General features: G+C 35.6%; 1 protein-coding gene across 8 annotated transcripts in view; it reads left to right on the top strand.

Moving 5' to 3' along the window:
* DLGAP1 (DLG associated protein 1) overlaps positions 1-25,479 on the top strand; it is a 414,689-nt gene that overhangs the window by 116,156 nt on the left and 273,054 nt on the right. For 2 of the 8 annotated variants that reach the window (XM_035319698.1, XM_035319695.1), the window contains one exon: positions 16,457-16,565. The exons of the other annotated variants lie outside the window; for them this stretch is intronic. The gene's annotated coding sequence lies outside the window, so the exon portion shown is untranslated. The remainder of the gene's footprint in view (positions 1-16,456; positions 16,566-25,479) is intronic. 8 annotated transcript variants of the gene reach the window in all.

Below are 25,479 nucleotides of genomic sequence, written 5' to 3'. Positions count from 1 at the left end.
ACCCTGCTTCTCATTCTTGGAACACAGGCTGTGCTCATACTGGGTTGTCAACCTCCAGAACTGCACTCCGCTACAGTCTCTGCAACTCCTTGCACAGATCCTCAGTTTGGAGCTCTGCTAGAAAGGCACTCAGGGAAAACTGCTCCCAGCTTTCTTCAGGTTGCCTGATGTTCCTGCGGTTGGGTGGTTGTCTGCCATGTCAATCCTGTTTCATACACTGCATCTTTAAGGGTGAGAGTGGGCTGAGAGTGTGGCAGCTGGCTTCAGTGAAACACTCTGGCTAGTAGCTGATGTCTGGATTTCCTGTCCACATCACTCAGTGACTTGGAGGTGGGCTCACCGATGAAGTGATTAAGCCTTCTGATTTGCCTCAGGTGTCATGTAGTAACATTTATCACATGCTGTGCTTTCAGATACCTCTTATTTTTTTTTATGATAATGTAACCCAAACTGAAACATCATATGTAATTTTTGATATGTTCAATTGTTCAATTATACTGCCTTTGCAGTTCTGACCAATACTATTACATTATAATTTATACTGGTATTTTTAATCTATCTGTTTCAAGAGCTTTAATAAAAAATACTCTCATGGAGTAGTTTGAGAATTCGATCTTCAAAAAACTTATTTTGAAGTTTGTGCACTTTATGCCTTATAAGCAATTTGCTCAGCAGCATGGATTTTCCTGTAGTTATTTGCTGGTGTATTGATACTGGTCACAGGAAGAGGTTTTTCTTTTTTTCCTCTTTTTTTCTTTTTCTTTTTTTTTTTTTTTCTTGGTAAATGAACCTCTAACAGCTACAGTAAAAATATTAGAGTGATTTCTTTTCTTTCTTCAATTACCTCCCCATATACATGGCTTTCTATTGCTCTTGCAGTGCCTCCTTCAAGTCAATAAGTAAATGGACCTCTTCCACTGCTTATGCCAGCCATGTATTGCTTGGTGTGTGGTTAATGGTGCACACTTATTGCTGTTTTATTGTGCATTGCCAAGACAACATGAGCCTGTGCAGACTCTATCTTTTCAGCTTCAGAATATAAGACCTATTGCCTGCCCTCAAATGTGTGTCTGCCTCTTGAAAGAACAAAGTACTTCTGCCAGGATGACGTGATTAAAAACATTGAGCCATCCAGATCATCCTACCATAATCTCACAATAATATATCTTCCTAAAAAACATCTTCCTCTGTAGAAGTCCTGATAATGTACAAGATGTTTGCTAAGGAAAGTGTTTTAGTACTATGAATCATTTTATTAGAGTTTTATCATTTTTCCACAAGGGGAACTCAGAGAATTATTCATCAGTATGGAATAGCATGAAATGAAATCTTTTTTTTTTTTTTTTTTTTTTTTTTTTTAAAATCATCATCTTAAATTTGACTGCTTAAAAAGGATTTTTTTTTCAGTATTTTTGTTCATTAAGTCATACTTGGAAGTGAGTTATCTTTTCCATGAGGTGCTTTTTGCTTTTTCCTTTGAGTCATTTTTACTGCAGATAACACATTTTAGTTCAGCTCATTTACAGGACAATATTATGCTGATAGTAACATGTCACTTCTTAAATTCTGCACTGGATTCCTAAAGTGACAAAGCTCAACAGTAAGTCATTTGGGAAGACATATTTCTGGTGTGTTCTTGCCCAAAGAAGTTGTGGATACCCCATAACAGTTCAAGGCCAAGTTGGGCAAGGCCCTGGGCAACCTGATCTAATGGGTGGGATCCCTGCCCATAGCAGGGGGTTGGAACTAGGTGATTCCTTGCAACCCAATCCATTCTAGAATTCTAGGATTCTTGAAACCTCCCAAACTGATAGGATGAATTCACAAATAGACTTGCTTATTCAGTTGTATTTCCTAAACAGTACTTTAGAGCAAAATACTGTACTGATTCGCCACGTACGGTATTTCATATTGTATCAGACAAGCTCACCTTTGTGAAAGACTTGATAAATAGTAGCCAGTGGAATCCTTATTAGCCTAATCAGTGAGAGTCAAGAGAGATTCCATCTGCAAGGGGTTGATTTAGTAAACATATCTTGCTCTGACAATGTCCAAGAAGATCTTGAACTACATAATAAAAAGGTCAAGATCAGTGCATGGAATAACATAAGTTATTGTTTTTCAATTAGCTATTTTTAATAGAATAGAATAGTTCCGTTGGAAGGGACCTTCAAAGATCATCCAGTCCAACTGCCTGATCTCTTCAGGGCTAACCAAAAGTTAAAGCTTATTGCTGAGGGCATTATCCAAATGACTCTTGAACACTGACAGGCATGGGGTATCAATGACCTCACTAGGAAGCCTGTTCCAGTGTTGACCAACTTCACAGTAAGCAAATTTTTCCTCTTCAGGCACAGCTTTGTGCTGTTCCCATGTGTACTGACATTAGTTACTGGGGAACAGAGGCCAGCACTTCTCCCCTCCCCAGGAAGTTGCAGAGAGCCATGAGGTCACCTCTCAGCCTCCTTTTCCCCAGATTAGGCAACCCAAGTGTCCTCAGCTTCTCCTCATAGGATGTCTTCCAGCACTTTTACTAGCTTTGTTGCCCTCCTCTGGATGCAGAACAGGATTTCAGAACCTAAAAATATGGTATTTAAATTGGCCATTGTCCTTTGTGGAAAAGAACCATTTTCATATCCGCAAATATTTAGCAGTCTGCGACTCAGCCAATTATCATCTGAATCATTTTATTCCATTTTGTATCCTGAAACTGTAAAACATGAGGAAAACTGAGCTGTTTTAGAAGAAACATGAAAGACCAAAAGTTAGAGGAAGTGATTCTTTGTGTAATATGCCTCCTCAGTGTATGCCCCATTATATAAACTTTTTGTCTTAAAGGTTACTCTGTTCTTTTTCAGCATGACTTTTAGGCATTACATCTTCTGAGAGGCTTAATGGTATTCAGGATACTATGTTGCTTAGCAAATATAGTTTTGTTAAATTTATTTTAACAAAATGATAAATTTGTTAAATTTAAATTAGTAATTATTCACCAGATTTCTTTGTTCTTTTTTTTTTTTTTCTTTTTTTTTTTCCTAATCAATTATTTTTCCTGGAACTTGTAAGAGTGTAAAGAATATGTCACTTTCATTGGCAATCACCAACATTGCATTGGCATTCCTAAATTTCCATCAGTTTTTGTAACTGGAGTTCTGCCATGCTGCTATGGCTGTTATAGCAAGGTTGATTCATATGCTTTTCTTTGGAGCTCTCCACATGCTTGTAGAAAGGCTTACCTCCTAGCATAGTCTATTTATCCTTTTTTTTAGCTAGTGCTGACTGGCTGTATCTTGATTAGTGTAATACCCAAATTTAAATCTAAAGTTTGAAGATAAAAGTGGAGATTTTATTTAACATGAGCTACAATCTAGGTGTCTAGCCAAAGCCATTTGTTTAAGATTTGTTACTATAGATAGTGTAAAAAAGGAACATTCACAAAGGACAACTCTTCCCATTCTAAAGTACTTTCATAATTTAGAGTATGTAGAGATGTCTATTTCTCTCCATTTTCTGTTAACAGAGCCTTGCTTGGACAGAATGGCAACTTCAAAGATTAGTGATACCACTTTAAGCTGTATTTCCATGTTTCTTTCAGGTGTGCAAGACTGAATTGTAGAGGATGTACTGAGCATCACTGTCTGATTGACCAAGAGTTGCATGCTTTGTTGCTTCTGGAGAGGAAATAACCTAGCATCATTTAGAACTATTGATTAATGTATGTAGTTTAAAAAGTAACCTGATAAATGCACTGCCCAGTAAGTCTAGCTTTGTAAATTGTATCTACCTGCAGCCTTTTTTCACCCTATTGTTGTAATTCCATTATCTGTAGTATGAGTTGTAACTTGAATTGATAAAACTTCTGGACACTGGCTGCAGCATTCACTGTTTTCCGTGTAATGCCTAAAGTACATTTTTAGTACTACTAAATATTAATAGCAGCTGTTGGAGGTAGGATAATAGGGCTATCAGCACTGGCAGATTGTTGAAGATGCTTTTTTCATTCTGTGCTCTGGCAACAAGTGTTTTCTGTCCCCTTGATTGTGACAGGTTCTCTCTCTGTGTTAACGAATGAGATGTTCATGGCCCCACTCTGCATGTAGCTGGCATGCACTAACTTTAAGCAGGTGATTTGCCACTCTGAAGTTGTTAAATCTTTGGATGCTTAAAACTAATATTACGTAGAACCATTTGATAGACTGGTATCTAAATTAAATTGCCCAGTTGTGAATACACAAAAATGTGGCTAGGAAACCCATGTGGAAATTCTTGTTAAGCTTCTTCATGTGCTATTTATTTCTGATAGCTGCAGGCTGTATGTATATCACTTTACATGTACAGGAGAGCTGCACATAAGCTTGTCTGGCTTATCAAGAGAATAACTGGTATCTGATATCCTTTATGGTAGGTGCTGTCTTACTGTTGCTGTTCAGATGCATCTTCAATGTTCATCAAATATTGTCTGTCTATAGCAAATTAAGATGGTTTTGGTACATTAGTGATCAAGCAGTTTGAGAATGTTAGTTGTTTCTTACCATAGCTGAAACTATGGTATAAAGGTTCACTTCTTGCAACTTTGCCTCAATAATGTCATTTTGCATGAAATGTAATGATTCAGTTCATTAAAATACTTTGAAAATATTCTCAGGGTGTCTCATGTATGTCAAAGTTCACTTCTTTCCAACCAGTAGCTAAATATGATTTTTTATTTTTTTATTTTTTATTTATTTATTTATTTTCTGAAGACTATTTAAAATGTCTCACTTTGACTTCTTTATTTTTCCTGGTTGTATGAATCATATTACCACAATTACCATCATATGTATTCCTATATCTTCTTTACTATTTGACATACATAGTGCATGCTATCTGTGTAACTAAATATATGTATAATATTCTTACTTCTTGTAAGCAGAGTTTAATGTTGATTTTGTTATGTTTCTTTATATTTTCTAAGATATTATTTTTTTAAGTTGCAGTACGTTAAACCCCATTTTGATCTGAATACATAAACTTCTTTGACATAATTCATAAATGGTAATTGTAATACATATGTATATTTCAATCTTAGACAGTTTTATTGATTTATGGATGTAAAAGATGACTTTAGGCAGCCTTGTCTGAATAAATAGCTCTTGGAAATGCTTTATCAACTTATTCCACTAAAAAAAATGTGCACATAAATGTAAATGTATATACAATCACTAAAATGATGCACATACACTTAGAAATAATCATATATATGTGTGTGAATTTGCATATATACATAAATATAGAATATGCAAATAGCATTTGAAAATTGAAGAAAAAGAGTTCTATGTCAGAAAAAAAAAAAAAGGCATACTTAACGTGGCTTTAGGGACATAAGGAGATCTTAAATGTTAAGAATATATGTAATGTGCCTTTTTCTCAGTTTTTTTTTTTTTTTTTTTTTTTTTTTCAAACCGAGTTGAAAGCAAACCCCAGCAATTCCATGATGACAAAACATACTTATATCCATGTGTGTGATAAGTTTCTTTCACTCCTCAGGTACTTGTCACTAGTTTACAAACTAGTTTCAACAGTGAGTTGTCCTATGTGTACCAGCCACTAGAGGGGGGATGAGACACATGCTTTGTCACAAAGTTTTGCAGGTATTTGGTTGCAAAAGAAAAATATCTTGTGATTCTTCATTTTAAGCTATGTAGAGTATGTATGATCTTACAGCTTCTGACGTTGTGTCAACTGGGTCTAATCCTGATTTCATATTAATACAGAACAAGTTTGGTAGGAGCAGATCTCTAGAGGTCATCTGGTCCACAAAGCAAGGTGAGCCTCACAAAGACAACTTCCAAGCTTAAGCAGGTTGCTCATGGCTTTCTCTAGGTAGGTTTTGAAAATTTCCAAGGATAGAGGTTCTCTGGCCTTTCTGGGCAACCTGTGACCAGCCATGTCCACAGAGAATATTTTATTCCAGAAAATTTAATTGGAATATCTTTTGTCAAAGCTTGTTTGCAACTTTTCATTGAGCACCACTGAGGAGAGGCTGGCTTTGTCTTCTCTACAACTTCCCACTCCTTGTTTGAATAATACTGTAATATTCATCCATAGTCTTCCCTTCTTGAGACTGAAGAACTCAGTGCCTTCAGTCTGTTTATATGTTACATGATCCAGCCCCCCAGCTGTCTTGGTAACTGTCAGGTGGACTTGATCTAGCATATCAGCATCTTTCTGGGAAGCCCTAAGCCTTTGCTCACACTGTTATGTGAAATGTAGGGCGAGTACAACTGAAGAGATTGTTCGTAACTGTACTTTGCATGAGGTTGTTTGGCATTTCTCCAGCACAGTTCTTGATTGCTCTCAACTAGGTGAACTGGGTTCTGTTTGTAGAAATAAGATTTTTGCTTTCAAGTCATGAAAAATTGAGTTGATTTGTATGGAATAGATCAAAATATTGGTCAAGAGATAAGCCAAGACCTGCAGTGTAATGTTATCACAGTATCTCAGCGTTTTGTATGTTTGTTTGTTTGTTTGTTTGTTTGTTTTTCCCTGCACAGAAATACACCCAAATTTCTGGCCACAAAGTGGAGTGGAATTTTTCCCTACCTTCCATGTTCTGTAGCTAAGGGGAAAATGTATTTCCGTGGAAAAGGAGATCAACTTAGGGAATAGGTTTGATCTGATGCAAGAGTTCTCTGAATACAATGCATAAAGACATATTAAATTGTTATTTGAATATAGTCCCTAAATATACTGGGGGGGGGGGGAATAATAATGATAATAATATTACAATGTATAATTCAGTCACATTCCATTAGGGGTTTTCAGTAATTCATCTACAGGCTTAAGGATCTCTTGAGATGGCCAGATGAATCTTTATAGATAATAACTTACCTTCCACTTGACAGTCTGCAGCATCAAGTCCTGAACCAGGCTTTTTCAGTACAAACATTAGGTGAATTTAGCCCTATAGTCTTCAAGAAGAGAAAAGAGGAGGAGGATAGGCAAGTGAAACCCTCTATTTAAGTGGTTTAAAAATCCTTTTTAAAAGTGAAAATAAAATATGTGATTCCAGCAGTGATACAGACCAAAATTAAAATATATCACAGACTCCTGTCTCACAACATTGGCTAGGAATATATATTAAGTGAACTGTGTGAACCTGTACTCTTACCAGGGTGGTCATTTTATGTAGAAGACAAGGTTCTTAGTATGGATGAGAAGTGGGGACAAGAATAGTGTCTTGAAGTAACAGTGCCCTAAGTGGTATTCATGTATTCTAAAGATCCTTCATTTTACATTATCTCTGTTATTTACAGAAACCAACTGAATTAAAAATACTGCACCCTTTGGCTTGTGTTCAGTAACAGTCTATTGCCTAAGGAAAAGCTGAGCAAAAGCTATTCATACTGAGGAACAAACACTGAAATTTGAAGGTGGCTTGAAAGTAAGAAGCTTTAGAAATGCTACTGCATTTCTTGGATATGTGAAGGTAATCCAGCTGTGTCCCTACACCCTGCTGTGAGACCTAAGAGTGACCCTGCCTGCCATGTCATGTCTTCCATGGGAGGAAAACCTCCCAGGTATTCAGGCTAGATGGAGGCACCACTTCTGGTAATAATAACAAATGTAACCAGGAACCCAAAATAGGTCAAATCTGGGGCTCAGTCCTGATAGCAATTTACTTCCTAATTTCCTCTCTGAGTCTCCTACACAAACATAGGAGTACAACTGATTTCCTTTAGTAGGACAAATTCCCTTTTCCTATACCACTAAACTTTCATGTGTAATTCAGGTGTTTTTTTGTTTGTTTCTTTGTTTGTTTGTTTTTGTTTGTTTGTTTGTTTTTGTTTGTTTGTTTGTTTTTCTGGTCAGTGTATTCTATCCTGAAGGTTTCCTGAAATAGCTTTGGAAAATAAATTAAAATCTAGAATGACTTTTACAAAGGCAGAAGGTAATGGCTGTTAAAAGCTGTCTGACAGGGTGGTTTCCTGGCTGTTGTCAAATGGGAATAGAAATTAAATTTAGCAAAGTTCATGAGCTCTCAATCAGCAGCAAAGTAGATGGGAGCTGTCATGCCCATTTGCAACAGAAGCTGGGATCTGATGATATAAATTTATCTTCAGTGATCTCCTTGAACCAATCTAGTCACTGTTAGATTACCGTGCCATTGCACACATAATAACATGACCATATTTAAAGACTTTCATATTTGAAGACTTTCCATTCAGACTTCTGTGTTGTAGTATATAATATCTTCACTGCTTCAAATTAAACTGAGTTTTATTACATATTTAAGGTTTAAGAATTTTGGTGACACTGAGCTCAGTGTCACCAAAATTCTGGTCTCTCTAATAGTGAAAGAGGTTTATTGGACCATTTAAAATCAGATGTTCTAAAGCATGAAGTTTTCCTAGTTACTGGCTCTTCTAGGAAAAATCATAGATATATCTTTTAAAATGGCTTTAAAATGTTCTTTCCATGTCATGAGCATTAAATACATTGTAATATGTAATACATTGTAATATGTCTGCATATCAGATGTTCCTAGATGAGAAACACTTTTTTTTATTATTATTATATTTTAACTAATGTTCAGAAGAAATTCCATAAGGGAGAGATTTATTTACTGCATTACAACTTGAAATAATACAAGAGCTTGCAAATGTATTTATAATAATTCGAAGATGGAAAAAAAAAAAAAAAAAAAAAAAAAAAAGCAATATATCTGGGAGAAAAATTGCTTACATCAAATCGAATTAGATCCTTTAGGCTACATCTCCATGATGATTGTAAATATAAATTAGCCATTATTTTAAAAAGGGATTAGCCATTATTTTTAAAAGGGATTAAAGCTTGTGAGTTACTTCCATTTTGCAAGATTTTGAGTTAAAGGCTTCACTACCCAATGATTTATCAAGAGATACTAGACCTGATTCTCAACATTTCAACACATTTATGTTAGAAATTTGGCTTAGTCATTTAGCTACTGTTATACCCTTATGCAAAACTTCAGCATTTGGAATTAAATGGAATTTGTTTTAGTATCTTGAGTTCTTTGTCTAGAAGCACTTTAAAGTACTTAAGTTCTACGTTAATATTAAGCAACAGATTATTGTTTGTTCTGTGGAAATGTGAAATTTTAAAATGGCTTTGCAAGCAGTTACTCCTGTAGACTAAAAGAAAATTATAGAGTTTTCTTTTGCAGTTTGAAATATGTTCTAATGTGAACTGTTAGTAACTGTTATAAAAACATTTATTTTGATGGAAAAGACAACAAACAAACAAAAAAAAGTGTGTTTTTTAATCTCTTCAGCTGAGATCAGTTCCTGCTTATTAACTGTGCTAAAAAGGATAATAATAATAATTAATAATAAATAAGAGAGAGAGAGAGAGACCTGAAAGCCAAAGTAACTGATTCGGTAAAACTGCAGTGTCTCACTAGCTTCTTCACTGAGCTTCTCTGGCAGTTCTGTGCTGCCATTTGATCATTCAGCTGTAGTGCTTTAATCATTCTTCATAGCTTACTTAGTATATTTCTTCATTCACGTCACAGGAGATTATGTGAAAGCCCTGACCAATGCTTGCATGCATAGACAGACTGAACTAATCCGCATTCCTGCATGCAAAGAATAAGGTTCTGGGTTTTGATCAACCTTGTTAGCAACCACAGGGAAATTCTCAATGTAATTTGAAAGACAGAAATTTGAGGGTGACGAAAGGGGGGTTGTAAGAAGAATCACATAGCTTCTTGCTAAAAGAGAGGAAAATATTAGCCCGGTCAGAAATCCCCTACTTCAAGAAGCTTTATATTAAAAATAATTATTTATCGTCATAGTTTATTTTTACAGGATAAGATGGCACAGCAGGGACACAGTTTTATTCAGTGAAGTAGCTGAGTCATTTAGCTTTAGAGATAAATTTGGTTAGGAGAAGAAAGACATTGAAAAGGAAGCAAGGTAACAGTGAGCAATTATGTATAAATGAAAGAGCAGTTTTGAGTACGGTAGCACAGGTTTGCAGTATGGTAGTACAGCTGCCAAATGGCTTTACAGAAAATGTTTCATGTTACTGCTATTTACAGTACAGGAAAAAAATAAATAAATAAAAATAAATAAAATACTCTTGTATTTCTTCCTCGCACCTTCTATGAATTCTCTAGAGCTTTGTAAAGATGCCCTGTGCACCTCAAATATTGCAGACAGCCATTCTGTAAGGAGTTTCCGGACTGCTTTTATTGTGACAGGTCAGCTAAAATACTCTGTAGTATGTAGGATGTTGTTATTATGATACTTAATGGTCATTAATTGAGGATGGACTTGTTCTTTGCACAAATACAACAGTAAACTTTTCAAAGCCCAGTAGAAAGCCCAATTAAAAAAGAAAGCTACTGTAAGAGAAAGAATGATAACAAAAGAAGAGGTCATTTTGTACATCTTTAGCCTGTCTGCTCTCTATTCTCTCATTTCAAGCCTCAATATCTTGCTTAATGCATTTTTGACCTAAATATCTACTTTTTTTTTTTTTTCCTCTGCTTCTAACCAAAACATAGTCACAGAGGTTGCAGAGATCCTTCCATATCACCACTCCCAAACATTCTGTAAAGCAATTATTATAAACTGTTCCTTGTTTCCTCTTTCCTAACTGTAAGAAACAAGAGAAAAAAGAGAGAAATTGAAATAACAGTCCAAAACATCAAGACTGACATAACGTTCTCCAAGGTAACTTTGTGACCCCATTGTTGTTGATGTACATTCTCTCACTTAATCATTTTGTGTTTAAGATACCCATTGCAGCATGACGGATTTGTACTGCATTTTCTTCAGACCAAGAACTATGATTGTGGTTCTTGGCACATTTACAGATAATTTGTTTAAATGATAGTTGCAGTAATATTTTATGTCTAGAAGTTGTTTATACTTGAGACACTGCTATCATGGATTTAATTGTCAAGAGTAACAAAAAAAAAAAAATTAAGGTGTTCTACATTAAAACAATGTCATTGATCTCAGGGAAAAAGTTATTGTTCTTTCTGCTTATTGTTCTCAGCTTAGTAATAATCTGGGAAATATTTAATTAAGCAAACAGCAAAAAAGTGTTAATATTTTTTGTCTTTCCCAACAGGCAAACGTTATGTCACAGCAACTGCAATGCTTTTCTTGAATCTATATCATGAAGTAACTTCACTGTGATATTCATCACTTTTGAATACTGGTGAAAGTTTGAGTTTGGTCATTTGTTCAGATGTTTTACCTAGACTTTAGCCTATAACAGATTGAAGAGTGATGAGAGAAACAAATTCTAGCTGAAACATACAGAATGACATCATCTTGTAGAGTGAGGGTAAAACAACTATAAAACATATATATATATATATATTTTTTTTTCTGTGATCATTTAGATCATTTAGATATTCCTCTTGTGGTTGAAGTCTTTATTATAGAGCCATTTCAGTAATTTATTTATGAAACTGATTAGCAGAACATTTCAATGTGCAAATTTTACCATAACTGCTTTGAATGGTAAATGGATTTTGCAAGAATACATTTATCAAATGTGGAAACGTGGACAGATGTAGTGTACACCAAACCTCTGAAGCTGGAAACACTATAAAAGAGTAGGTTTAGAAATAGACTTTTTATCTGAAACTGCTCATAGTCTTCCAAATGTGAATAAAATTCTCAGTGATGAAGCCACAAGACTAATATTAGATTATTTGTTCTTTCAGATAGTGAAGATGATTTTATATTATTTATGGAGCAGCTGGTTCCAGAATTATTTTATAAAAATGTTAACAAAACCCTCTATTCATACTGAAAAATGTGCATCCTATCACAATAAGAGTGCCATCCAAAATTCTGAATGAATGGATAGAAAACAATTATTTTGTAGTTGCTGACCTATAGAATAAGATAGAATCTTGCTGAGGGAAACAAATGATAAAGATTCTCTACAGAAAATTCACATTGAATTTTCTTTTTGAGCCATGATTCAATCAGCTATCAAAAGGCTCTTACAACAGTGAAAATGACTTAGAATGAATAAATTTAAGTTAAGTTTCTTCCTACAGAAAACAGCTAACTATTCTAAATGAAAGCTTGTGGTGTTTTTTGTTATTGTTGTTGTTGGTTCGTTGGTTTTGTTTTATTTTTGTTTGTTTATCTTTTTTTTTTTTTTTTCCTGTTTTAATTTCCTCTTTGAGGGTCCTGTGCCAAGTGAAAACTGTGAGGAAAAGACAATCAAACTCCTGTGTCGGATGGGACTTCCCAGTCCAGTCTGTAAAGCAGGATGCAGCATTGCAGTTAGTTCCTGGAATATCTGGTCATTATGATGACACAGTTATGTTGCCCAAAGGTGCAGGTGAGCAGTGTTCCCATCAGTCATTCAACATAGTGGCACTGAATCTGAGGGAGTATCCTAAATCTTGGATGGAATCTTTCAAATTAAGACTTCTTTTGTCTTCATTTCAGAGCCTGGATACTAGGAAATTGTTCAAATACTAAGGTTGTGCTCTTGATCTGAACCACTTGCCTGCCTTTCTCTGCTGACTGCAGAGAGAGTCTGTGGAGACTAACTTCCCAACTTACACATCAAACTTTGGTGAGTCAAGTAAGGCAGTATGAAAATATAATTGAAACTTTGGAGTTCCAGCAAAAAGTTTAAAACTAAGATAGATAAACAAGAACAGAAGGGTGTTTTTTTGTTTTGTTTTGTTTTGTTTTGTTGTTGTTGCTGTTGTTGTTGTTGTTTTGGTTATTCCAGTCCCAAATTTTTGGTTAAATGGTCCATAATAAGAATATCCTTCTTTTGTCATGGAAGGTAAATGGCCATTATTTAAATACAGTCTTTAATGAGATGATGTATGTTGGTAGAACCCTACAGTGTTGTACTGATCTTGGAAAAACAACATATTGAATCTGTGATATTTCTTTGCTCAAGGCTAAGTCATTCTTGGGAAGATATTCTATCATGCATAGGGACATCACTGTTATTTTATTAGTTTCTGACTGCCTGTGATAAGCTCATCCCCAGGCTGGGAAGAAATTGCAATCACTGTTTCAGAAAATTCAAGAATAATCCTCATTGTTAATGCCATAAGGAGAGAAATCTATTTGATAAACAGGATGCATCTAACAAATTATGAAAGATGTCTTTGGATTTCCTAAAAGACATTAAGAAGAAAATAAATAATTGCAGGTCAGATCTGCATTTCAGATATCCTGCAGATGGAAAGGTTTAGCCAGATATGTACCTTGGCACCCTTCAACATTGTCCAAAGTTTTTGAAAATGTTCTGCCTAAGCAGTCCAGCAAGTGTTGGAATAATAATAGTAAGTTCTGAAAAGATATATGGCTACATATAATTGAGTGTGTCTCAAATTAAGGCTTGACTTTGGCTTGTATCAAATCTTTAATTCTCTTTTCATGAAAATTACCCAGACCAAGTGCATCTATATCAATATCCTGTCTCCAACAATAACCCAAAATGGAAGCCTAGGAGAGCATGTAAAAATGTAGAAAATTCACAATGAAGTTTTCCATAATATTCCCTCAGCTTCTAATCATTTGATTTGGACTGGCTCCCTGAACAAAGACTGCATTTGACAGAAGTGGAAGTCTATGAAATGCTGAGTTTTTACCTATGCATACTTTCATTTTCCTGTTTGAAGCATGTAAACGGTAACATACACAGAATGGCAAGGATGCCCACATTTTAATAAGATTATACATGAAGAATCACCTCCTTCTCTTTCTTCACAACCTGTACTTGGACAGCTATATTTGACAGCCCTCTCAGTCTGTATCAGAAATGAAGAATTGATTCATTTTCACACTCTCCATGCCATCATTTCATAGGTATCTGTCATAACTCCCTTCAAGAGTCAGTCTTCTAGATTGACAAATGCTGGCCTATTCAATAATTTCTTCTTTAGAAGCCTCTCCAGAATACTGATCACCTTCACTGCTCTTTTCTAGTTCTGACCATACCATTCTGATATGGTAGAGCAAAGCTACATGCAGTGTACTAGATTCAGGTGGGCCATTTATTTTTAGTGAGCTAATGATGTTCTGTCTTGATCTTCTGATAATTCCTAATATTGTTGGTCACTAAGTGGGCATTTTCCTGGAAAGGTCTGTAATGTAATAGCTCCAAGTTCTAGATAAATGGTTATAGCTAGCTCAGAGGCCGTCTTTTCATCTTTAAATTTAGGTGTTGGGCTGTTGTTTTTTTTTTACCCACTTGTGTTACTTTTTATGAATACACAGTGAATTTCTTCTATAGTTTTACTACTGTTCAATCTGGTAAGATCTTTCTGCAGCTTGCCCTCATATTTATTACCCAGAGAAACTCAGTATCGTCAGCAAAGTTTAAGTAAGTTAATTACACATCTCTTTTTCCAGATTTATGGAGATGTTTAAGATAATCGTACCTGGAAAAGTCTTTGATTTCACAGATGAATTCTTTCCAATGTGAAAATTTTCCTTGTGTTGTTTTTTGGTTGTTGTTTCTATGTTTTTTGTTTGTTTGTTTTGTTGGTTGTTTTTTTTAACAAATATTATATCTGTTCAAGGATCTTCCATTTTATCCTACCCCTTTCTTCTTTCATGGGGAACATTTTCAGAATAATTTTGGAAATCTGAGTAGACATTCAGTAGAGTGGATGGATCCACTTCCTTATCCATGCAGTCAAAGGCCCCTTCAAATAACACATGCTGCATGATAAAGCATGACTTCTCGATGCAAAAGCTGTGTTTCCTATTCCACAATCCTTTGTTTCATCTTTGCATCCACTACTTCTATTCTTACAGGTCAGTAAAATTTTCATGGAACCTTTAAAAGTTGATGTTGCATGCAACATCATGTTCCAGGCACAGCACCAAGGCAGTGCCCTTTGCTTTACATTTCCTTCTCCTTACATCTCCCAAAGTATTTCAAAGTGAATGCAGTCATTTTTCATCTTCGTAATGCTTCCAAAGTAGTCGTCTGCCTTCCTGAAAACATGCAAAATTTCACCTTTCATAAATGTGAGAATAATAGTCTAAAAGTCTATAATCTGTAAGCTATGTGAGTTTCCAATATGAAACATCACACTGATTTCATGGTTAAAATTTGTCAACAATGGCTTCTACTCTAAATTTATGTAAAAATTGAGTTATTTACAAAACAGATTTGTTTCTCTGTGCTTTTGTGTGCAAAACAAGGGATTTTATTTTCACCATAATGTCTAAGACAATGCTGCTGGGAGTGAGGGGACTACAATATATGCACCTTCATGTGTGGGGACTGAGTTTTAATGTCCCATGTTTAAGCAATCTCAATTATCCTGTGTTTTTGGTGTGAGCAAAGCTGATGGTGATAGTCAAGACAGAAGGAGCCTAACATAGCTCATTAAAGTGTGTATCCAGTTTGATGACTGATAGTTGTGATGGGAGAGGGAATCAGTAGCAATTACCTGTTTGGATTTTATTGCATAAGAATAAACATTGAGCACTATTGTACGTTTACTGCATGGAGCAAAGGCATACTTACAACAGTGATAACAATTGTAATAAAAACTCAGTCTTCATTAAAAAAAAAAAAAATCAAAACCAAGAAAAAAAAAGTCAAGATCAAAAAAAAAAAAATAGTTTCCTTGTCATTGGAGCAAAATTTACTGCTGGTGAAAGGGAGTGTAATTTCAGTTCCCTTAGAGGCAGGTGAAGAACTGGAGCACTGTGATCCTTTGATGTTGCTGTTGCGTCAAAAAAATTATATGAGTACACTTTGGCCAGGTAATTTCTGTCGTTAGAAAAATAAATTATAGGTACCACACTGGACCAAATGAAAATGTATCTGTGCCATTTCTGAAATTTCAGGTTTTCTTAGGTAATGATTATACACTTATTATATGTTGTATTGTTTTCTGCCAGGCAAACATGCACCAGACACAGTGATAGCCATTCAGCTTGCTGTTGTTTCACTGAAGGGATGAAAATGTTGTTCCAACATTTCTATTTTCATTGGTAATATTTGTTACATTATTCTTGGAATTATTTATTTCTAACTAAAAGGAAAACTTGGTGAGCTAATTAGCTGATAGCAAGTTTAGTTGCTGACCTTTTAAGTAAATGATACCTTACCATTTCATAGATTCAAGACATGCTTGAGATAAGTGCCCATGTTTAAAAAATTATAAAAAGCCTCCCAAGGGTGACTTAGGCTATGTAAACACAGAAAAGCGTACTCCTCATTAGTGCAACATTCATGTTTGCCCTTTTCTCCTCCCTTTATCAAATCTCATCATGCTCTTGGAGATGGAAATTTGCTGAGCACAATAATGTGTTTGCAGCAAAGTTTTTTTCCTTTCCTTCTGTACTATCTTATATTTGTTGCTATAAGAAACAGTCCTTTAAATTGCTGAACTTATAAAGCTTTAAAATAGGACAAATTAAAATTTACGGTCTTGATGATGCACATTTTTTTTGCATTCTGTCTCCAGACAAGACGGCTTGTGGAAGGATATACTTCCTGGGCTTAGAGGAGTCTTTGTTCTATCCAGAACCCCAGAGTTTGTTTGCACTTTCAAGGACAAATCTCTTAGAACCAAAGTAAGTGCCACAAGTATGAAACTTTGCATCAAAACTGATTAAACGTGCCATCTGTGATAATCTATTGAAGAGGTCTGTCTAGCTTCATATTCCCAGCATCCATTATAGAACAGGGAATTTAGGAACCTTTGTTTTCTCTTCTAAAAGTGTAGACATTGCGGTCTTGTCAGAGTCTTTATATCCTCAGACTCACATTACCATGTAAGATGTAAGACCTCCTTCCATTTACATTTTAGGGAATATTTCCCTAAAGTGCCTACACTGAGTGTGAATGACTATTCAGTTCAATTAGTTCATTTAAAATGGAGTTTAAAATGTCTGCATTTTCAGTGATGTTTCTATCATGTTTAGATTTGCTTTATGTTGATGTTTGTTTTATTTTGTTTTCACATACAGGCAATTCAACAATGACATATGAAAACGTGAATTTATGACAGTTTGGGGGGAGGAGTTTTATGAAAGTAATTTGCTTTTTATACATATTCAGTTGTGGACCATAGTCTGCAATAACAACAGTACATTTTAAAAGATGCTTAAGCAATTATTTTAACATAGAGGACAGTTCACTAGAAAGCAATATCCATCTCCTGAGCAGATAACAATTCAGAAGTAAATAAGAACCTCAAAATAGGCAAAAAAAAAAAAAAAAAAAAAAAAAAAAAAAAAGACAACTTTACTAATTTCATTCCAGCATTCCAGAGAACCAGAGAATGCAACTGTCACGAAATATATCAAAAAAAAAAAAAAAAAACCAACTGTTTATGAAATCATAATATGTTTAAACATGTGCCCTGTCCTGACTTGTTTCAGATGTATATTTGTATATTTCAACATGAGAAGCACATGCAAACATTAATCTATAATTTTCATAGAATCATGGAACACCTTGGGTTGGAAGGGACCTTAAAGACCATCTAGTTCCAACCCCCCTGCCATGGACAGGGACACCTTCCAATAGACCAGATTGCCCAAAGCCCCATCCAGCCTGGCGCTGAAAACCACCAGTGATGGGGAATCCACATCTTCTCTAGGCAACCTGTGCCAGTGCCTCACCACCCTCTGAGTGAAGAATGTATTCCTTACTTCTAATCTAAATCTCCCCTCTTTTAGTTTAAAACCATTTCCCCTTGTCCTGTAAATGTCTGCCTGAGCAAAAAGTTGTTCTCTATCTTTTCGTAAGACGCCTTAGGTATTGAAAAGCTGCAATGTGGTCTCCCAAGGGTCTTCTCCAGGCTGAACATCCCAAGCTCTCTCAGCCTGCCTTCACAGGAGAGAGGTTTTCCAGCCCTCTGATCATCTTCATGGTCCTGCTCTGGACCCGTTCTAACAGATCCACCTCCTTCATATGCTGGGAGCCCCAGACCTGGATGCAACACTCTAAGTGGGGCCTTGCAAGGGCAGAGCAGAGGGACACAATCACCTCCCTCCACCTGCTGGCCACTCTTCTGTTGCTGCAGCCCAGGACACAATTGGCCTTCTGGACTGCAAGTGCACACTGCCAGCTCATGCCAAAATTTTTGTCTACCATAACCCCAAGTCCTCCACTGCACTGAGTTCTTCTCCCAGTCTATACTGATGTCTGGGATGGCCTTGACACAAGTGCAGCACCTTGCACTTGGCCTTGTTGAACCTCATTATGATCACATGGGCCCACTTTTGTAGGTTGTCCAGGTCTCTTTGGATGGCATCCTTTCCTTATATATGAGTGCTGTATCAACTGCAACACTTAGCTTGGTGTCATCTGCAAACTTGCTGAGAGTGTACTCGATCCCATTGTCTATGTCATTGACAAAGATATTAAAGAACACCAGTCCCAGAACAGACCCCTGATGGATACCACTCATGACTGGTCTCAGCCTGGACATGGAGCCATTGACTACCACTCTCTGGGTGCAGCCTTCAATCAATTCCTTATCCACTGAATGGTCCGCCCATCAAATACATATGCCTCCATTATGGAGACCAGAATGTCATGTGGGACTGTGTCAAATGCCTCGCAGAAGTCCAGTTAGATGACATTGGTTGGTCTTACCTTGTCAACTTGATGCAGTCACTCCATCACAAAAGGCCACCAGATTGGTTAGGCACAATTTGCCCCTGGAGAAGCTGTGCTGGCTGTTTTGGATCACCTCCTTGACTTGCATGTGCCTTGATATTGTTTCCAGGAGAATCTGTTCCATTACCTTCCCAGGCACAGAGTTTAGGCTCTCTGATCTGTAGTTCCCCAGGTCCTCTTTTCTACCCTTTATAAAGAGGGAGTGATATTTCCCTTTTTCCAGTCACTGGGGACTACATCTAACTACCATGGCTTTTCAAATATGATGATATTTTAAGAGTAATAAATACATCTTTAATATAATTATATATTTAAAATAAATTTTGAAGCATTAATATCTGAGTACTTTGATTTAAAAAGGACTGAATCTGGACTTTAATACATGTAAAACAGGCATAGAAGAGACATTTTTTACTTTGTCACAGAAAGATAACTTGATTTGTTTCTTATTTGTTTGCATATTGGTTTCAGCCCAAAGTGCAAGAGAATCTAAGTGTTAAAAATAATTATGAGACTGTGAACTATCTTCTTCATAAAAGATAAATTGCACATTTTTACTTTGGTAGAATCTTTATCTTTAGTCTTTATGAAACATTATACCTGTTTAACACAATGAAAAAAATAGCATAGAATTTCAAAGGAGCCTTTCAAAAGACTGTTAGTGGCAATGAAATTCAGTATTATTATTTCAGAGATTCCATATCTGAAAAAAGACCTGAAATGAGAAATCGTGGTATCTGTAAGTGCTTCTTGTTTTATCTTACACTTTCAGTAGCTAATACTTTTTCTGATATAACAATTTCCTCATCATATAGAAGAGAGTGTAGTTTGGATGATACTTAGTGAAATCAAGTCCAATATGCATGTGAAGGTTGCCTGAAAGTCTTGCTGTTCCCCAGATTTTTTGTGTCAAGAATGCCTGGTTTAAAAAATACAAGAACCAGCAGAAGAAAGTTGGCAACAAAGAAACAAGAAGGAGGAATTATAGCTAAATTGTATTACTGTGGTATGGTAGGGTTAAAAGTGTTTTGCAGATGCTGTTGTCTTAACAAAAAGAGACTAAAAAGCAGCTGACGGGAAGTTGCTGGTGGGAAACCTCTTTACTCTCGTTGCTACAGCTGTGATTGATACAGCAATTCCAGTAGTTGCACTTTCATTGCTACAGACTGCTACAACATTCCGACAGCTGATACTTGGGGAGTCATCTGGTAAGTAGTAAGGATGAAAAGACCTTAAACTCCTCCTTTATCTTAACATTTATGGCCAGCATGTCAAAGGAGATGATTCTCCCCCTCTTCTCTGCTCTCATGTAGCAATAAGGCAATAGTTTTAAACTAATAGAGGGTAGGTTTAGATTAGACATTAGGAAGAAATTCTCTACTATGAGGGTGGTAAGGCACTGGAACAGGTTACCCAGAAAAGCTGTGGATGCCCCTTCCCTGGAGGTGTTCAAGGCCAGGCTTCATGGGGCTTTGGGCAACCTGGACTAGTGGGTGACATCCCTGCACATGGCAGGGAGGCTAGAAGTAGGTGATCTTAAAGGTCCAACCCAAGACATTCTACAATTCCTGTAGTACATTGCTTAACTGGGGGGAGTTGGAAAAAAAAAAAAAAAAAAAAAAAAAAAAAGAGAGAGAATAAAAAGTCTGTTTTTCATTGGTCTGGACTTGCAGTAAGAACTGCAAATGTTTGCATATGATTGAGCACTTCACACAGGCAGCTTCCCACTCCTCTGCAAGACAGACTTACAATGTTCTTCTTGGAAATAGAATTTCTGATGTACAAACAACGTAGGCTTACTAAATTATCTGTCCCCATGTCTTCCCCAAGTCATACTTACTGGTGGTTTGTTTTCCGAGGAAGTTAGTGTTTGGTCAGCTGCTTACATTGCTGATCACTACAACATGCAGACATACATAGAAGGATCCTTGTGAGACGGCATGGAGTGCATGTGGTATATCCCAAAGAACCCACAACTTTGATGAAAAAAAAAAAAAAAATAAAAAATCTCCCATTCCTTAACCATCTGAGTCTGTTTAAAAATAAAGAAAGAAAGAAAATGCTTTATTCCATGAGCCAAAGCAAAGATTTTTTAATTGTCCTGCTGGGTTCTTTGGAGGAGGATATTGTCTGCTAGCACTGGGATTTTTGAAGTGTTTAGTATTATTCAGGGTACCTTCCTCTGAAAATTATAGGTCTAAATTTGCTATAGCAACTTGTCCAACTGCAAACCTATGCTCATGTCCTTAAGTCCTAGCATAAATAAATTTTATCAACATGGAACTCAGAGGAGAGTATATCATGTGTTACCATGACCAAACATCTAGTTGCATCCAAAGAAGCTCAAAAATGCATAAGTTGCACTGCAGTGTGTAGCAAACCAGTCTGATTGCAATCTAGACAAAAACAATAACAAGTTTCCCTCAAGTTTTAGAAGTTTGGTGCTTAAACACTTCTGACTGCACTAGCTTACCCTAAACAGAGATTATTTTCTGTTGATTAATGAAACTGTAAGCAAGGCCCTTAATCTCCTGAGCTAAACTGTTGGTGTTTGTTGTTGTTGTTGTTGTTGTTGTTGTTTCGTTTTTTCTTTGATTACTTGAATGAATTCCTAGTGTCATGTTCCATACTTATTTCCACACTTTCTACCAAAAGTCTATTTTAACCCAGTTATCTTTCTATTGCTGTTTCACTTTATCTGCACCAATAATTGACATCTAAACAAAAGTGTCTATAATCTGGTAAAACAATGTAAGGGATACTCTATGTAATAGATTCAGATTTATTTGTGTGTTTGTGAGACAAGGAATGTGAGAGCAAATGGCATGCACTGGCAGTTGCAGTACTCAAAACAGCTCTCTACCTTGCTTTGGGCAATTACTGTTCCACTTGGATATGCACTTTATGACTCTTCAGCTGTATCTTCTCTAGAAATTGAAAAACCTGATCATCCAGCTTTTGTCAGATAACAATACAGGATAGTGCTCTGTCAATAGCCATTTTTGATTTAAAAGGCAAAACAGATTCACTCTTCAGTTTGAAAGAGAGAGAGAAGGAGATGGTACTGGAAATTGTGGCAGTTGAAGTAGTGATTGTACTGTTCCTGAGAGGGATGGTCAGCAAAAAGCACTTTAAACATCTGATATTGTGCTACATATGAAGAGAAAGTAAAGTCATTCAAGATTTTCCATGTCAATGTTTTAACATTCTTCTGAAGTATCACTAGGAATGAGATTATAGTTACTTGTTAATATTTGTTGAGAATAGATCATCTGAACTACAACAATTTTTGCAAATCTATACAGCCAGGCAAGGTAGTATAGCAATAGTAAGAAAGATTAAGGTTCTCTCCCCTTTTCCTTGGGAAAGAAGAACTTTCTTCTATTTCTAGAAAGGTAACATATAATGAGATATGTAATCTAGTAATTTATTTCTTTATTAAGCTACAAAGAAAGTGTGGAGGAGAGATGACAAGATTTTTTTTAGGCATTCAAATAGAACAGCTCTCTAACAGTGATCTCAGCTGAAATCTGGTGGAACATAAACACTTCTCTTTTTGCTAACTCTGAACTTCTTATCCTACTGGACTTTCATGTGCCTTCCAGACTTTTTAAAGTCTGGCCTCTTGGCTTTCTGATGAGATAATAATCTGGGTAAAAACATACTTCTCTTAAACTATGGTTTATTCTGAGAGTGAAATTAACATTATAAAGTTCCATATTACCTGTTCAGTAGCAAAAACACTTTCTTCTAATCCATCCTCTGTTCATGTTGGACATTCATGACATTCCATGGAGCTTAAAAAGGAAGATATTCTTTCTCAGAACTACCTAACAAATGCTGAAAAAAATATTTTGAAAAATAGACTGTGAAGTATTGATTTTGTATAAGGAAACAATTTTTCTTTACCTTTTTAAGTGAAATTTGTTTTGATCAGAAACACACATATATCACATATATCATTATCTCTACAAAATAATAATAATAATAATAATAAAAAGTATCTAACCTACCAAGAGCAATCCTTTGGCCATGCAAAATAAAATTAAAATGAAATATGTAAAAAAATTTCCTACCAATCTGACTCAGCCCTGACTGAATTCCATTTCTTATCCATTTTTTAGTCTCACAGTAGTGAGCTCTGATGATGGAGATTACTTGCATCTGGTATTAAAGCACTTCCTGCTTCAACAACATTCTTCCCTGACGTAGCTAGATTTCTTCCCTCATATGCCTGTACTGTGAATTGGGGTTTGTTTCATTCATGTATTTCTACCAAAACAGACTACTAATGTTCCTGTTGTGCTGCCATTTAATGCAGAGGTTGCTGCAGCATGTGCTAAGTCCAACCAAAAGTTCTATTGTTTTAGGCATTAGGGGGGAAAAAAAAAAGGCAAACATAAATATGTATCTTATCAATATATACACACACCAACCAGTTCTGTTCTATATAACTCTCTGGATAGTTAAAGAAAGAGAGGATGAATTAGTAATTGTTTTGCTAGAAAGATTAGAACTTCTCACCTCCTCAAGTGGGGCTATTGGTACTCAAATAAAATGATTCATGTTGAATTATACTGTGTAACTTATTTGCAAATTGTGAAAATATAAGCCACTAAGAAAAAACTTATATCAAAATTATTTAAGGCTTATAGCAAAATTATTAATTATCCTTGGTTACTGAAATTTGTCCCCTCTGCTGAAGATCGGATACAAATTTCACCTGAGTCCAGAGATCTTCCTAACCTGAGACTGAAAAAAAATGAGGAAACTGCACTGTTTTATTTCAGTAGGCTACCATAGTACTACCACTACCTACATGGTTTTGTATGCAAAATCTTCAGTGTGGTTTTTCGAAATATGCAGATTACAAGTTCAGGGTATTGTGAATCCATATACAAGACTATGACTAACTTAAAATAATAATAGAATGGATAAAATAGAGTGAAAAGGAATACTTTATAGCATCAAAATAACTGGGATTTTGATAAATACAGGTTGTACAGGTGTTATGTTGGATAAGGAGAACTTGAGGGCCCTGCAATGAACATTAAACTTCAGAGAATCAGCTTTTAAATGTATTGTTAAAAATAAAATAATAATAATAATAGTAATAAAAAATCTGTTAATATTTCAGTTCTTCAGGAAAAAAAATGCTGTTTTGCATAATGTATGTTTGGTTTGATTTTTTTTTTTTTTTTTATAGGATGTGGGATGTGTATTGATGTATTACTTGTGATATTTTGTCCTATATCTTATAACATGATTTATTTCCGAAGAAAGCTCTTTCAACCTTCTTGATACACTTGTATACCATTAATAAGAATGGCAGTGATCCAGGTATGGATAAGTGCACAACAGAAGTTCTCATACTTTCCTTTTTGAATCAGAGAGAGACCTGTAACTGCAGAGTGTATCTGTCAGCTTTGTTGCAAAGAGAGCACACTTGTTTGCGGTGCTGAGCAACTTATGAAGATATATGCATCATCTACAACAGCACCAAGCAACAAATACCATCCTCCTTGTCATTTTTAAATCATTCCTTCAGCTGTTGATTACTGTTTTAATAGCTTCCACTTCAGTATTGCAGATTAAATTTGCCAATTATAGCACTTCAGTTCATCTCTCTGTATTCAGTGACACATCTATGAATTGGTTTGAAAACAGATATGACACCAATTCAATACTTTACATTCCAAATCCTTTATCTATGAGAATATCTGTGCTCTAACTTGAATCTTCTTGAGATTCCAAGGGGTATTTAGTAGGTTTCAGAGTTGAAATTTGTCAGCTCTTTTTTTGCTTTCAAAATGAAAGTACTGGGGAAGAAATGTAACTTTAGAGAAGGAGGGTTTAATTTTGGTAGTGACCAAACGAGGTAGAAGACATAACAACTTGCATAGATGGGGTACCTTGAGGTAGATCAGCCCTTCTATTGAAGGTTACGTGATAGCAGTCATCTGACTTGGATTATTTTGACTTCCCTTTCTTTGAACTCTGTTGCAGATGTGGCACTAGAGTATATTGACTGCTGTTCAGATCTAATGGAGAAATTGCTACAGAACACTTTTTCTGAGAATTATGCTTGATCTACTTCCCAGATAAAAAGAAAATTGTGTTATTGGGACTTAAATGTGGAGAGTGGTATTCTATAGAAAGGAAGTGAAAGGAAGTTTCAAGGAAGGAAAGGAAGTTTTATTGTTGCAATCAGATTTGGTAAATCACATGAGTTATTGAATAATTTTTGTTGGTTTGGCCAACCTTAGCATACCATCGTTATTGAGACTTGGATTCAGGTAAGACACTGCACAATGGTAATTCTGTGCAGAAAGACTCCTCTTTGACTTCAGTAAACAGTATGCATGTTCTAGTCAGGCCTTTAAACACCAGTTTCATGGTTTGACTAGTATCCTTCATCTTGTATTCAGGAACTTAAACCTGAAAAAATGCATTTCCAGAATGCCAAAAAATGCCAAAAAAATGCATTTCCAGAATGCCAAAAACAAGTCTAATTGTTATTACACTAATATTTATTAGTGTAGTAGTGAAAAAAAAAAAAAAAAAAAAAAAATCAGCAAGTCATGCTGATGTCATTTGGTGAAATTCTGGTTTACCAAGTTTTCTGCAATTGTAATAGCTTTTTTTTAATTTTTATTTTATAATAGTAAACTGCAATGAATACAAATCATATGCAGTGATGTCATGATACTGTCTTAGACGAGGATTGAATGAAAAATCTTTAGATATGAGTCATTCTGGTTGCAAATGCAAAATCAAGTTCACAACTTTCATGCTACAGGTTAATCAGAAAAATACTAGGAAACCAAAAGAAACATCAAATATATTTGTTTCTTGAGA

The sequence above is a fragment of the Oxyura jamaicensis genome, chromosome 2, assembly GCF_011077185.1.
Source record: "Oxyura jamaicensis isolate SHBP4307 breed ruddy duck chromosome 2, BPBGC_Ojam_1.0, whole genome shotgun sequence".
NCBI lineage: Eukaryota > Metazoa > Chordata > Aves > Anseriformes > Anatidae > Oxyura > Oxyura jamaicensis.
The sequence above is the reverse complement of the archived record's forward strand: the minus strand, read 5'-3'. Positions and strand labels throughout refer to the sequence as shown.